This window comes from Danio aesculapii, chromosome 4 (assembly GCF_903798145.1).
Source record: "Danio aesculapii chromosome 4, fDanAes4.1, whole genome shotgun sequence".
Classification (NCBI taxonomy): domain Eukaryota; kingdom Metazoa; phylum Chordata; class Actinopteri; order Cypriniformes; family Danionidae; genus Danio; species Danio aesculapii.
In genome coordinates, this window is record NC_079438.1 from 17,562,588 (window position 1) to 17,576,457 (window position 13,870).

Genomic DNA, 13,870 nt, shown 5'->3' on the forward strand with positions numbered 1-13,870 from the left:
TCTGGCCGAATTGCTCTGTAGGTGGTGAGAATGAGTCTATGAACCTGTGTGTATTCCTACTGTGAAATTACCACCTCAAAAACATGACATGCTAACATGGATGTGGCTACGAAGCCTCCGGGTTTGCTTCAGGGAAAATTTATTTTTAAGAAGCTTCCCAATGGAAACCTGGACAAAACTAAGGTTGTTTGCAGGTTGTTTTTTTTTTTTGTAATCAAACAGAAACATTGATGCATTTGTTCTGTGGATGTAATAGATTGAAAGTGTTATTTGATATTTTGGAACTTTGGGTTATGAAATGGGGAGAATGTTTTTCATTTCCTTTGTTCATTTTTGGGCTGAAATATTCTGTCAAGAAAAGACAAAAACAATGGATCAAAAGATGTTTTTAAAATTTTTTTGGGAATGTTAGAAGCTGACTAAAAATGCATTTTATAAATTAACAAATAATTTAAAATCTTTTGTGGATAAATGGTCTGTTGAAAGGTTTCTGTGTATTGTGGAGAGTGATGGAGAGTTGGTTTTGTCTTTTTAATGTTTTGAATACTGTTTAAAGTTTGAGGATGTTGCAAAAGTGGTAACTTTTTTTTGAATAAAAGTATGTTATCTCTTTCTCTCTCTCTCTCTCTCTCTCTCTCTCTCACACACACACACACACACACACACACGCACACACACACACGCACACACACACAAGCATGTGATCTCTCTCACATAGTCTTATACATGCTCTCCCTCTTAGATAAAAATGTACATGCTCTCACTCACACACATATCACTCACACACAAACTTTTTGCATACACACACACAAACACACACACACTTGTACACTCTCACTAACACACTCACTCTTGTACATTCTATCTCTCTGTCTCAAATGTACTGTTTTCACGCTCTTACACACACACAGATGTGCCAGTGTTAATGATACTTCTTTCTCTAATTTTACGTGCTCATTAGGCTTAGGATAGGTGGTTGCATTGTGATTATTTGGTCATGAAGGTATTAATTGTTTTAAATTGTTTTTCAGCTAATAATGTTCGTGATGTCATACAGCGCTAGAAAAGGCTTTTGAAGCTGACAAGACGTGGAGCAACCATGACCAGAGCATTCCAGAGAGAAGGTGTCTCTCAAAATGCAGTGGCCCAGCTCGCTCCAGCTGCAGAGCTGTACTTTGCTAACAGGGAGCAATTTAACAGCATCAGCTTCACACCAGGAAAATGAACAGAGTTCGCTCAAAAGTGTAGAGAGCTCATTGTTGGAGATGTTCACATAAAAGTCCTATCAATGAAAAGGAAGGGTTCACTTTTGCCTTTTGCCTCACTATTTGCTCTGTCGCTTATTGTTAAGGCCATGTTTATTGTATGTTTCTTTGTTCAATAATGTTTCTGTTTACTGTTAAAATGTAGAAGCAAAAAAGTAGAGCACAATAAGCTCAGCTTATAATGCCAAAAATATAAATTATATTGAGATCAGATGCAAAAACCTTTAAATGCAATCTAAATTCATTAAATTTCTTTCCCTTTTTTAATCCTGGGTCGCCACAGCAGAATGAACTGCCAACTTATTCAGCACATGTTTTACACAGCAGATGCCCTTTCAGCTGCAACCCATTACTGGGAAACATCCATACACACTCATTCTCACTACGGACAATTTGAGCTTACTCATTTCACCTGTACCACATGTCTTTGGACTTGTGGGGGAAACTGGAGCACTCAAAGGAAGCCCACACCAACATGGTATGCCACAGAAATGCCACCTGACCCAGCCGAGGTTCAAACCATCAACCTTCTTGCTGTGAGGCGAATGTGTTACCCACTGCGCCACCATGTCACCTCGTCATCTAAATTGTATTTCTAAAATTAGTTATTTTTCAGCCGACTATGTTAAAGACAATGAAAAAAACAATTCTTTGCCACAAAATAGTTAAATTACTGAACTGAGCCTGAAAAAATTATGAATTTTAGAAAAAAAAAATTATATAGCGGCTGCATGGTGGTGCAGTGGGTAGCACGTTCGCCTCACAGGAAGAAGGTCACTGGTTTGAGCCTCGGCTGGGTCAGTTGGTGTTTCTGTGTGGAGTTTGCATGTTCTCCCGGTGTTCGCGTTGATTTCCTCTGGGTGCTCTGGTTCCCCCCACAAGTCCAAAAACATGTGGTAGAGGTGAATTGGGTTGGCTAAATTGTCCTTAGTTCATGTGTGTGAATGATTGTGTATGGATGTTTCCCAGTGATGGGTTGCAGCTGTAAGGGCATCCGTTGCATAAAAACATATGCTGGATAAGTTGGCGGTTCATTCCGCTGTGGATGTAACAACAATTGTTCTTAATGTTGTATATAGTAATAAACACGTACATACACTTGTCAATTTGTATATTTGCACTCACTACTTCCTATTTTTTTTTTTTTTTAAATATACTTATCATCTGTTTTTTGTCCTGTCTCTGTAATTCTGTTGCACTGTAGAAGCTCTGTCACGAAAACAAATTCCTCGTATGTGTGAACATACCTGGCAATAAAGCTCTTTCTAATTGTCCTGAACCAAATGTTTTCTTCAGCTTAATTACCTGGGCTGTTAATTTTTTTATTTTATTTTTGTTTTGACAGCAATAAATTAAAAGCAGTTGGACGAACTAATGACTCTGGTATTTATTTGTATGTTCTTGTACGTGTGGTGCTGTTGTGTTTTTGTCTTCAAATACTTGCATCAGTGTCACTACTACCTGTCTGTTGACTATCTGCTGAACATTTACAGACTAGTAGCCATGCTGTCTGTGATGTTGGCTCCTTACTGTCATTTAACAGCATTTCTTAGGTTTTCACTTCATTTTGATGGACCCAGTGTGACAACAGATGAGCTGATAAATGTACCTTAAAGGGCACCTATGGTAAAAAATCTACTTTTCAAGCTGTTTGGACAGACATATGTGCATGTATGGTGTGTAGACCATCATATTGGGGTGATATAATGGCCCGTTTCCACTGATGAACAGCCACAAAGCCAAGAAGAAGACCAGATTTACCCTGTGCCCCGTAGTTTTTTATGAGGCAGTCTGAGGTGCGAGCGGTTTCGCTTTCTTGCTAGCGCTCGCGCGCGTCTCTAACATTATATCTGAAATAACAGACTTCTTGAGCTGATGATAATTACCTGCGCTTGATTATTGATGTGCTTTTGAAACCCGATCCTGTCAGACACTGACAAACGCGAGAGTGAAGCGTGAAGAAACAAAGGAGAAGCCGGAAAAAAAGGAGCACATTATTTTTTCAGCAAACATGAACAAAATGCCATGTATAACTAACTTATTATCTTCACATTTTGGACTATTATGAACTCAGATTGACGGAATTACTGTCTAACAGAGGCTACGTGTGCTGCGGAAGATTACAGACACAGATGAGAGGTTTTCACAGACTAGGCTATAATTTGTATTGTTTTGAACCTAAATACGGACGAAAATGTCTGCTGTGTGTATTTCTTCTGTAGTTGGTAACATTTCGGAGACTGCAAGGGGCTGTATGCGTCTATATATGTTCATTTATTTAGTTATTTAATATAATCACAGACGTTACAGTAGGCTGTTTCGCACTGTCATTGATCTGCAGTTATAATCAACTCATGTTCATAGTAAAGTTAGTAATAAACATTTATACACAAGCATTTGTGTATGAAGCATCTGTTTTTTGAGAAGTGCTTCTCATATGATATGTAAGTGACCCGTACAGCTTTATTGTAGACATTTCCTCGAGCGAGAATGACGTCGACTGAAACTGTCTGTCATACACCACGCCCACCAAAAGGGTACCATTGTTAGTGGAAACGCAAGCCTGATAAAGGTGACCCGTACCAAACCGAACCAAACCGTACCGTACCGGTCAGTGGAAACGAGCCATAAGCACACCCAGTGCTTTTTTTTTCAATTTAACAACATAAAAAACGGTGGACCAATTGGAGCAGTTTTCAAACCCACCGCAACTTTACGTAGGAGTGCGGTCCCCCCGCCCACCAATATTAATTGACAGGCGCGTCATCATATCCTCAGTTTGTTAATTCACGTCCGCCATTTTCAGCGTGAGTCTAAGCGATATCACTAAAAGAACACGCTAGCTCTATTTTTAGATGCAAGGCTCATTGGGCTCCACACAAGAGCAATATTCTCCACATTATCGCTCTAATCGGAATTATTGGTTGTATCTTTAGGTAGGTTTGCAAACATGTGTACTTCTCATTGAGTCTACCTTATACTTCAGCCGTTTGCATTTCTCGCGATCCCAGAAGCTCCCTGTGATCTTAACTAGCATGCGTTTTAGATTTCTAAACATAGGTTTCTATCAGGGCACACTCAAGTCGACGGCTGGGCGCCTAGAATTTAATTTAGAATTTAAAAATGCGTGGCGCGATGATTCAGGACACTTCATGTTTCTGCCGCGCCACAGAGAGTGTCTGGTGTGCCGTGTCGCGGCTTCGAGCGGCGCATCCGGTGCCTCAATAAAAGTTAATTCAGTGTGCGTGGTTATTAGTTTCTGTGTACAAGCTCGGCACTTGAAACTAGCACACAGTTGGCTGTAAAACTGTACAAAGACACATATGATTTTGTACTCTCTGCTTGGTCTGTGTCCGAGTCGTACATGTACGACTGATTGCTGAACCTCTCACTCCTGCTCCTTCTCTGTCTGCCTGTCAGACTCTGTTGCAAACGCAAAGCTCATGGCCCCGCCCCTTGTTACGTTGGCGGGAAGCCGAAACTAATTTACATGTGAAGCAACACACCCATAAATCAGCGAACTGTGGACACGCCCCCAACATGACACTTTTTAACACATTATAATAAAAAAATCTGAATTGTGTTTTAAACTGAACCTAAACTGGCACATTCAGAAGAACCATAATATTAATATTAAATCATAAAAAAGAGGTAAACTATGTGCCCTTTAAAGTAAAATAACTGTCTACTGAAAGTTAGGTTAAATGCAACAAATAGTTAATTGAACACTCTTAGATTGTACCTAACCCTAATTTTATATTTGATTAAAGTTCATGTTAAAATATCTTGCGTAGCTACTTATAGGCATCTGAATGTTTACTCAAAGTCTATTCATAAACTGGATAACAACTACATGCAGACAATAACAACAAACATCTTGGTGGTCAATGTTCTGAAAACTTGTTGAGGATTTGTTGCATATCTACTAATACATTGTTGAACATCTGTAGAAGATTAGTTTCATATCTACTGAAACACTGTTGAACATCTACAACCTAATTTGGTAACACGTAACTTACCAAGTTTATTAAATGTTGAGGATTTGTTGCATATCTACTGATAAACTGTTGAACATCTAGAACCTAAATGTTGAGGATTTGTTGCATATGTACTAATAAACTGTTGAACATCTGTTGAAGATTTGTTGCATATCTACTGATACACTGTTGAACATCTAGAACCTAAATTGGTAACACTTATCTTACCGAAAGTTTAATAAATGTTTACATGCTGTAGACATTGTATTGATTGCCTAAGAACATTTAAAGACAATCTACAGATACTATCCAGATGAAAGTAAACAGATAAGAACTTGAAAAGTAACTTACGGTCAGCAGACTATCTAAAGGGGGACCATCAAAATAAAGTGTTACCCGGCTCCTTTTCGTTGGCATCTTGCTGAAGGCATAAAAAAAATCGATGATAAATGATTGGCGAAATGGCCCAGTGGCCAAGGGATAAGGCATCAACCTCCGGGGCTGGGGATTGTGGGTTCAAGACCCACCTGGGTCGTCGTTGAAATCTTACTTCAAGTCGGGAACAATCTTTGGTAGATGAAACACAGTAGCTGTGAAAACCTTCTTGAGATGTGTTTGCATGTCATTAACTTCCTGCATTGCCATGCATATTGCCTGTTATGACTAAAAGGGTAATGAGATACCTAACGCGAAAGGCCATTTTGAATCCTGCATGGTGCCTACAGAGAAGAGACTGTGTACAAAGACAAAAATGGTGCTTACATATAAAGCTGGTGGGTTGTTCAAGATCCATAAACAAATCTAACAACCAAATCATTGCCGCTCCTTTTTTTGTCTGTATAATTGTACATGTTAGACTGATTTAGATCAGAAGTCCACTAAATGTTCATTCACTAAAGTCACAGCAAAAGCTGCTACAATTAACATAGGAACACCTTAGATAGCACAGCACCGCTGCTTTTTCTATGACAGTCATAGGGCTCGTCTGGGATTTGAACCCGGGACCTCTCGCACCCAAAGCAAGAAAAATACCCCTAGACCAACGAACCCTGTAGAAGCAGTCTGCAGTGCCACAAAAAATTCTGTGAGACCGATCCACTCTACTCTTTGTTCATGTTGTTTTTGTTACGTGTGTCAGCAACTCCTTTATTGGCTTTATCGGGGTTCCTTTTTGGCTGTCCCTTTGCACATTTTCCCCACTCCATCTGCTTCTGGAGAGTTGCTTTATGCATAGCTCTTTTCAAGACTGATGCTAGCACAGTTCCAAAAGGCCCAGGCGAAATGTGCTTTTGGCCATGCTTTTGGACCATGGCTTTGGTAACACCTAATGACTTTAAGGTCTTTCACGGTGCAGCTCAGCAGTGGCATGGCACAGCTCTGAAACGCCGTTTCCTGGAGGACGACTGCATCTGTTTTTTTTAAGAGGACGCAGGTCTGTGCTGTGATGAGAAAGTGTTGTCGGGGGGTGTAAGGGAGATCTTGACTTCAAGTACCTCGTGGCTTTCAACTAATGGTCTCTTTATAGGTGGATGATGATGAAATGCAAACAAGAAAATAGCTGCAGAAAGGTTGTGATTTCAAGTTAACGAGAGTGGCCTTGTTTGGAATTTGAAACTCAAGACCAGTCACACCATACGCGAGAACCATACCCCAGGACCAATGAGACACGAATGTGGATGATTGCACAAAGAAAATGTTTGACCATTAGTTGCACACATCTTTTTTGATGGAATGCAAACTGGCATCGAGATCCTAAAGTGCAGTTTTCCATGCGTTGGCATCTTGTTGAAGGCATACAAAAAATCCATGACAAAAGTTTGGCAATGTGGCCCAGTGGCCTAATGGATAAGGCATCAGCCTCCGGAGCTGGGGATTGTGGGTTCAAGTCCCACCTGGGTCGTCTTTGAAATCTTACTTCAAGTTGGGAGCAATCTTTGGTAGATGAAACACAGTAGCTGTGAAAACCTTTTTGAGATGTGTTTGCATGTTATTAACTTTCTGCATGCTCATGCATTTTACATGTTATGACTAAAAGGGTAACGAGATACCTAACGCGAAAGGTCATTTTGATTCCTGCATGGTGCCTACAGAGAAGAGTCTGCATAGAAACACAAAAATGGTGCTTACATCTAAAGCTGATGGGTTGTTCAGAATCCAAAAACAAATCAACAACCGAATCATTGCCGCTCTTTTTTGTTTGTGTAATTGTACATGTTAGACTGATATAGATCAGAAGTCTACTAAACGTTCATTAACTAAAGTCACAGCTACAATTAACAAAGCAACACTATAGATAGCACAGCATCACCGCTTTTTCTGCAATAGGTGTAGGGCTCATCCAGGATTTGAACACAGGACCTCTCACACCTTAAGCCAGAATCCTACCCCTAGACCAACAAGCACCTGCAAAAGCAGTCTGCAGTGCCACAAAAAATTCAGTGAAACTGATCCACTCTACTCTTTGTTCATGTTGTTTTTGTTACGTGTGTCAGCAACTCCTTTATTGGCTTTATCGGGGTTCCTTTTTGGCTGTCCCTTTGCACATTTTCCCCACTCCATCTGCTTCTGGAGAGTTGCTTTATGCATAGCTCTTTTCAAGACTGATGCTAGCACAGTTCCAAAAGGCCCAGGCGAAATGTGCTTTTGGCCATGCTTTTGGACCATGGCTTTGGTAACACCTAATGACTTTAAGGTCTTTCACGGTGCAGCTCAGCAGTGGCATGGCACAGCTCTGAAACGCCGTTTCCTGGAGGACGACTGCATCTGTTTTTTTTAAGAGGACGCAGGTCTGTGCTGTGATGAGAAAGTGTTGTCGGGGGGTGTAAGGGAGATCTTGACTTCAAGTACCTCGTGGCTTTCAACTAATGGTCTCTTTATAGGTGGATGATGATGAAATGCAAACAAGAAAATAGCTGCAGAAAGGTTGTGATTTCAAGTTAACGAGAGTGGCCTTGTTTGGAATTTGAAACTCAAGACCAGTCACACCATACGCGAGAACCATACCCCAGGACCAATGAGACACGAATGTGGATGATTGCACAAAGAAAATGTTTGACCATTAGTTGCACACATCTTTTTTGATGGAATGCAAACTGGCATCGAGATCCTAAAGTGCAGTTTTCCATGCGTTGGCATCTTGTTGAAGGCATACAAAAAATCCATGACAAAAGTTTGGCAATGTGGCCCAGTGGCCTAATGGATAAGGCATCAGCCTCCGGAGCTGGGGATTGTGGGTTCAAGTCCCACCTGGGTCGTCTTTGAAATCTTACTTCAAGTTGGGAGCAATCTTTGGTAGATGAAACACAGTAGCTGTGAAAACCTTTTTGAGATGTGTTTGCATGTTATTAACTTTCTGCATGCTCATGCATTTTACATGTTATGACTAAAAGGGTAACGAGATACCTAACGCGAAAGGTCATTTTGATTCCTGCATGGTGCCTACAGAGAAGAGTCTGCATAGAAACACAAAAATGGTGCTTACATCTAAAGCTGATGGGTTGTTCAGAATCCAAAAACAAATCAACAACCGAATCATTGCCGCTCTTTTTTGTTTGTGTAATTGTACATGTTAGACTGATATAGATCAGAAGTCTACTAAACGTTCATTAACTAAAGTCACAGCTACAATTAACAAAGCAACACTATAGATAGCACAGCATCACCGCTTTTTCTGCAATAGGTGTAGGGCTCATCCAGGATTTGAACACAGGACCTCTCACACCTTAAGCCAGAATCCTACCCCTAGACCAACAAGCACCTGCAAAAGCAGTCTGCAGTGCCACAAAAAATTCAGTGAAACTGATCCATTCTACTTTTTGTTCATGTTGTTTTTGTCACGTGTGTCAGCAACTCCCTGGAGGCATATTACAGTTCACAGGCAATAAACAACAGCCCAGTGGCTTAATGGATAAGGCACCAGCCTTCGAAGCTGGGGATTGTGGGTTCAAGTCCCACCTGGGTTATGCTTGATGCAGTGACTTTTAAGTTGGCTGTGCAAGACAATCCAATGTGACCTTCAAAAAGCTAGGTTCATACCCTTAGGTCAAAAAGACATGACAATGGAAAACTCCTCAGAGAAGCTGTTTTGTCATTAGGTGTACACACCAGATCGTCTAAATGCAATATGGCATAGAGATCCTAAAGTGCTGTTTTCTGAGTTACAAGAACTTCCTGAGCCATACAAAAAAATAAGGAAAATACTAGTATTGGCCCAGTGGCTGAATAGATAAGGCATCATCCTTCAAAGTTGGGGATTGTGGGTTCAAGTCCCATCTGGATCGTGTTTGTTAGGTTACATTTAAATTGTGTGAAAAAATCCTGACTGCTCTCCTCAAAGCTTATGTGTGATGATCTGAGGACAATAGTTAGCTTCAAATTCTCAGACTTGCTGCAAACATCAATTAAAATTCATCAAATCTTGCTAGCATCTCACTGTCACGTTACAAACCTAAAAGGTTCCGCTAAGCTCTGGTAATGGAGATCTTGACTTCAAGCACCCTGTGGTTTTCAACTAATGGTCTCATGTTAGGTGGATGATGATGAAATGTAAACCAGGAAATAGCTGCAGAAAGGTTGTGACTTCAAGTTAATGAGAATGGCCTTGTCTGGAATTTGAAACTCAAGACCAGTCACAACATACGCGTACCCCAACCATACCCCAGGAGCAATGAGACACGAATGTGGATGATTGCACAAAGAAAATGTTTGTCCATTAGTTGCACATGTCTTATTGGACGGAATGCAAACTGGCATCGAGATCCTAAAGTGCAGTTTTCCATGCGTTGGCATCTTGTTGAAGGCATACAAGAGATCCATGACAAAGGTTTGGTGAAGTGGCCCAGTGGCCTAATGGATAAGGCATCAGCCTCCGGAGCTGGGGATTGTGGGTTCAAGACCCACCTGGGTCGTCGTTGAAATCTTACTTCAAGTCGGGAACAATCTTTGGTAGATGAAACACAGTAGCTGTGAAAACATTCTTGAGATGTGTTCGCATATTATGAACTTCCTGCATGCTCATGCATTTTACCTGTTATGACTAAAAGGGTAAAGAGATACCTAACGCGAAAGGTCATTTTGATTCCTGCATAGTGCTTACAGAGAAGAGACTGTGTACAAACACAAAAATGGTGCTTACATATAAAGCTGGTGGGTTGTTCAGAATCCAAAAACAAAGCAAACAACCGAATCATTGCCGCTCCTTTTTTTGTCTGTATAATTGTACATGTTAGACTGATTTAGATCAGAAGTCCACTAAATGTTCATTAACTAAAGTCACAACAAAAGGTGCTACAATTAACATAGAAATATCATAGTAAGCACAGCTCCACCTCTTCATACCCCTAGACCAACGAGCCCTGTACAGGCAATCTACAGTGGCACAAAAAATTCTGTGAGACCGATCCAATCTACTCTTTGTTCATGTTGTTTTTGTTCTGTGTGTCAGCAACTCCCTGGAGGCATATTACAGTTCACAGGCAGTAAAAACAGCCCAGTGGCCTAATGGATAAGGCAACAGCCTTCGAAGCTGGGGATTGTGGGTTTAAAGTACCAACTGGGTTGTCTTTGATGCAGTTCCTTTTAAGTTGACTGTGCAAGACAATCCAGTGTTATCTTTAAAAAGCTAGGTTCATACCCTTAGGTCAAAAAGACATGACAATGGAAAACTCCTCAGAGAAGCTGTTTTGTCATTAGGTGTACACATCAGATCGTCTGAATGCAATATGGCATAGGGATCCTAAAGTACTGTTTTGTGAGTAACAAGAACTTCCTGAGCCATACATCAGATGTGACACACGTTAGTATTGGCCTAATTAATAAGGCATCAGCCTTTGAAGCTCGGGATTGTGGGTTCAAGTCGCATCTGGGTTGTCTTTGAAGGTCTCACTTCAATTTGGGAGCAATGTTTGGTGGATGAATTACGGTAGCTGTGAAAACCTTCTTGAGATGTGTTTGCATGTCATTAACTTCCTGCATTCCCATGCATATTACCTGCTATGACTAAAAGGGTAACGAGATACCTAACGCGAAAGGTCATTTTGAATCCTGCATGGTGCCTACAGAGAAGAGACTGTGTACAAAGACAAAATTGGTGCTTACATATGAAGCTGGTGGGTTGTTCAAGATCCATAAACAAATCTAACAACCGAATCATTGCCGCTCCTTTTTTTGTCTGTATAATTGTACATGTTAGACTGATTTAGATCAGAAGTCCACTAAATGTTCATTAACTAAAGTCACAGCAAAAGCTGCTACAATTAACATAGAAACATCATAGTGAGCGCAGCTCCGCCTCTTTTCCTATGACAGGCGTAGGGCTCGTCCGGGATTTGAACGCGGGACCTCTCGCACCCGAAGCGAGAATCATACCCCTAGACCAACGAGCCCTGTCAAATCAACCTGCAGTGCCACAAAAAATTCTGTGAGACCGATCCAATCTACTCTTTGTTCATGTTGTTTTTGTTATGTGTGTCAGCAACTCCCTGGAGGCATATTACAGTTCACAGGCAGTAAAAACAGCCCAGTGGCCTAAAGTACAAACTGGGTTGTCTTTGATGCAGTTCCTTTTAAATTGACTGTGCAAGACAATCCAGTGTTACCTTTAAAAAGCTAGGTTCATACCCTTAGGTCAAAAAGACATGACAATGGAAAACTCCTCAGAGAAGCTGTTTTGTCATTAGGTGTACACACCAGATCGTCTGAATGCAATATGGCATAGGGATACTAAAGTACTGTTTTTCTGAGTAACAAGAACTTCCTGAGCCATACGTCAGATATGACAAACGCTAGTGTTGGCCTAATGGATAAGGCATCAGCTTTCGAAGCTGGGGATTGTGGGTTAAAGTCCCATCTGGGTTGTCTTTGTTGGGTTACATTTAAGTTGTGTGAAACAATTCCGACTGGTCTTCTCAAAACTTAGGCGTGATGATCTGAGGACAATAGTTAGCTTCGAATTCTCAGACTTGCTGCACACTTCAAATAAGATTCATCCAATCTTGCTTGAATCTCACTGTCACGTTACAAACCTAAATGGTTCCGCTAAGCTTTGGTAATGGAGATCTTGACTTCAAGTACCCCGTGGCTTTCAACTAATGGTCTCTTGTTAGGTGGATGATGATGAAATGCAAACAAGAAAATAGGTGCAGAAAGGTTGTGATTTCAAGTTAATGAGAGTGGCCTTGTCTGGAATTTGAAACTCAAGACTAGGCACATCATACGCGAGAACCATACCCCAGGACCAATGAGACACGAATGTGGATGATTGCACTAAGAAAATGTTTGACCATTAGTTGCACACATCTTATTTGACGGAATGCAAACTGGCATCGAGATCCTAAAGTGCAGTTTTTCATGCGTTGGCATCTTGTTGAAGGCATATAAAAGATCCATGACAAATGATTGGCGAAAGGGCCCAGTGGCCTAATGGATAAGGCATCAAACTTCGGGGCTTGGGATTGTTGGTTCAAGTCGCATCTGGGTTGTCTTTGAAGGTCTCACTTCAATTTGGGAGCAATGTTTGGTGGATGAAACACGGTAGCTGTGAAAACCTTCTTGAGATGTGTTTGCATGTTATTAACTTCCTGCGTTGCCATGCATATTACCTGTTATGACTAAAAGGGTATCGAGATACCTAACACGAAAGGCCATTTTGAATCCTGCATGGTGCCTACAGAGAAGAGACTGTGTACAAAGACAAAAATGGTGCTTACATATAAAGCTGGTGGGTTGTTCAAGATCCATAAACAAATCTAACAACCGAATCATTGCCGCTCCTTTTTTTGTCTGTATAATTGTACATGTTAGACTGATTTAGTTCAGAAGTCCACTAAATGTTTATTAACTAAAGTCACAACAAAAGCTGCTACAATTAACATAGAAACATCATAGTAAGCACAGCTCCACCTCTTCTTCTAAGACAGGCATAGGGCTCATCGGGGATTTGAACCCGGGACCTCTCGCACCCTAAGCGAGAATCATACCCCTAGACCAACGAGCCCTGTACAGGCAATCTACAGTGCCACAAAAAATTCTGTGAGACCGATCCAATCTACTCTTTGTTCATGTTGTTTTTGTTACGTGTGTCAGCAACTCCCTGGAGGCATATTACAGTACACAGGCAGTAAAAACAGCCCAGTGGCCTAATGGATAAGGCACCAGCCTTCGAAGCTGGGGATTGTGGGTTTAAAGTACCAACTGGGTTGTCTTTGATGCAGTTCCTTTTAAGTTGACTGTGCAAGACAATCCATTGTTATCTTTAAAAAGCTAGGTTCATACCCTTAGGTCAAAAAGACAAGAAAATGTTTGTCCATTAGTTGCACACATCTTTTTTGACTGAATGCAAACTGGCATCGAGATCCTACAGTGCAGTTTTCCATGCGTTGGCATCTTGTTGAAGGCATACAAAAGATCCATGACAAATGATTGGTGAAATGGCCCAGTGGCCTGATGGATAAGGCATCAACCTCCGACGCTTGGGATTGTTGGTTCAAGTCCCATCTGGGTTGTCTTTGAAGGTCTCACTTCAATTTGGGAGCAATGTTTGGTGGATGAAACACAATAGCTGTGAAAACACTCTTGAGATGAACCTAAAAGGTTCTGCTAAGCTATGGCAAGGGGCTTCCGCAGACAGGT

General features: G+C 41.1%; 6 non-coding genes and 1 pseudogene across 6 annotated transcripts; 4 read left to right on the forward strand and 3 right to left on the reverse strand.

Moving 5' to 3' along the window:
- The window catches only part of LOC130222042 (zinc finger protein 729-like), a 632,497-nt pseudogene that overhangs the window by 509,224 nt on the left and 109,403 nt on the right, over positions 1 to 13,870 (reverse strand).
- trnar-ccg (transfer RNA arginine (anticodon CCG)) lies at positions 7,070 to 7,142 on the forward strand. The gene has a single exon. It is a non-coding gene; the product is annotated as a tRNA-Arg (tRNA).
- Positions 8,424 to 8,496, forward strand: trnar-ccg (transfer RNA arginine (anticodon CCG)). The gene has a single exon. It is a non-coding gene; the product is annotated as a tRNA-Arg (tRNA).
- trnar-ucg (transfer RNA arginine (anticodon UCG)) lies at positions 9,132 to 9,204 on the forward strand. Its single transcript has one exon. It is a non-coding gene; the product is annotated as a tRNA-Arg (tRNA).
- On the forward strand, positions 10,077 to 10,149 carry trnar-ccg (transfer RNA arginine (anticodon CCG)). Its single transcript has one exon. It is a non-coding gene; the product is annotated as a tRNA-Arg (tRNA).
- Positions 11,554 to 11,625, reverse strand: trnap-cgg (transfer RNA proline (anticodon CGG)). The gene has a single exon. It is a non-coding gene; the product is annotated as a tRNA-Pro (tRNA).
- trnap-agg (transfer RNA proline (anticodon AGG)) lies at positions 13,164 to 13,235 on the reverse strand. Its single transcript has one exon. It is a non-coding gene; the product is annotated as a tRNA-Pro (tRNA).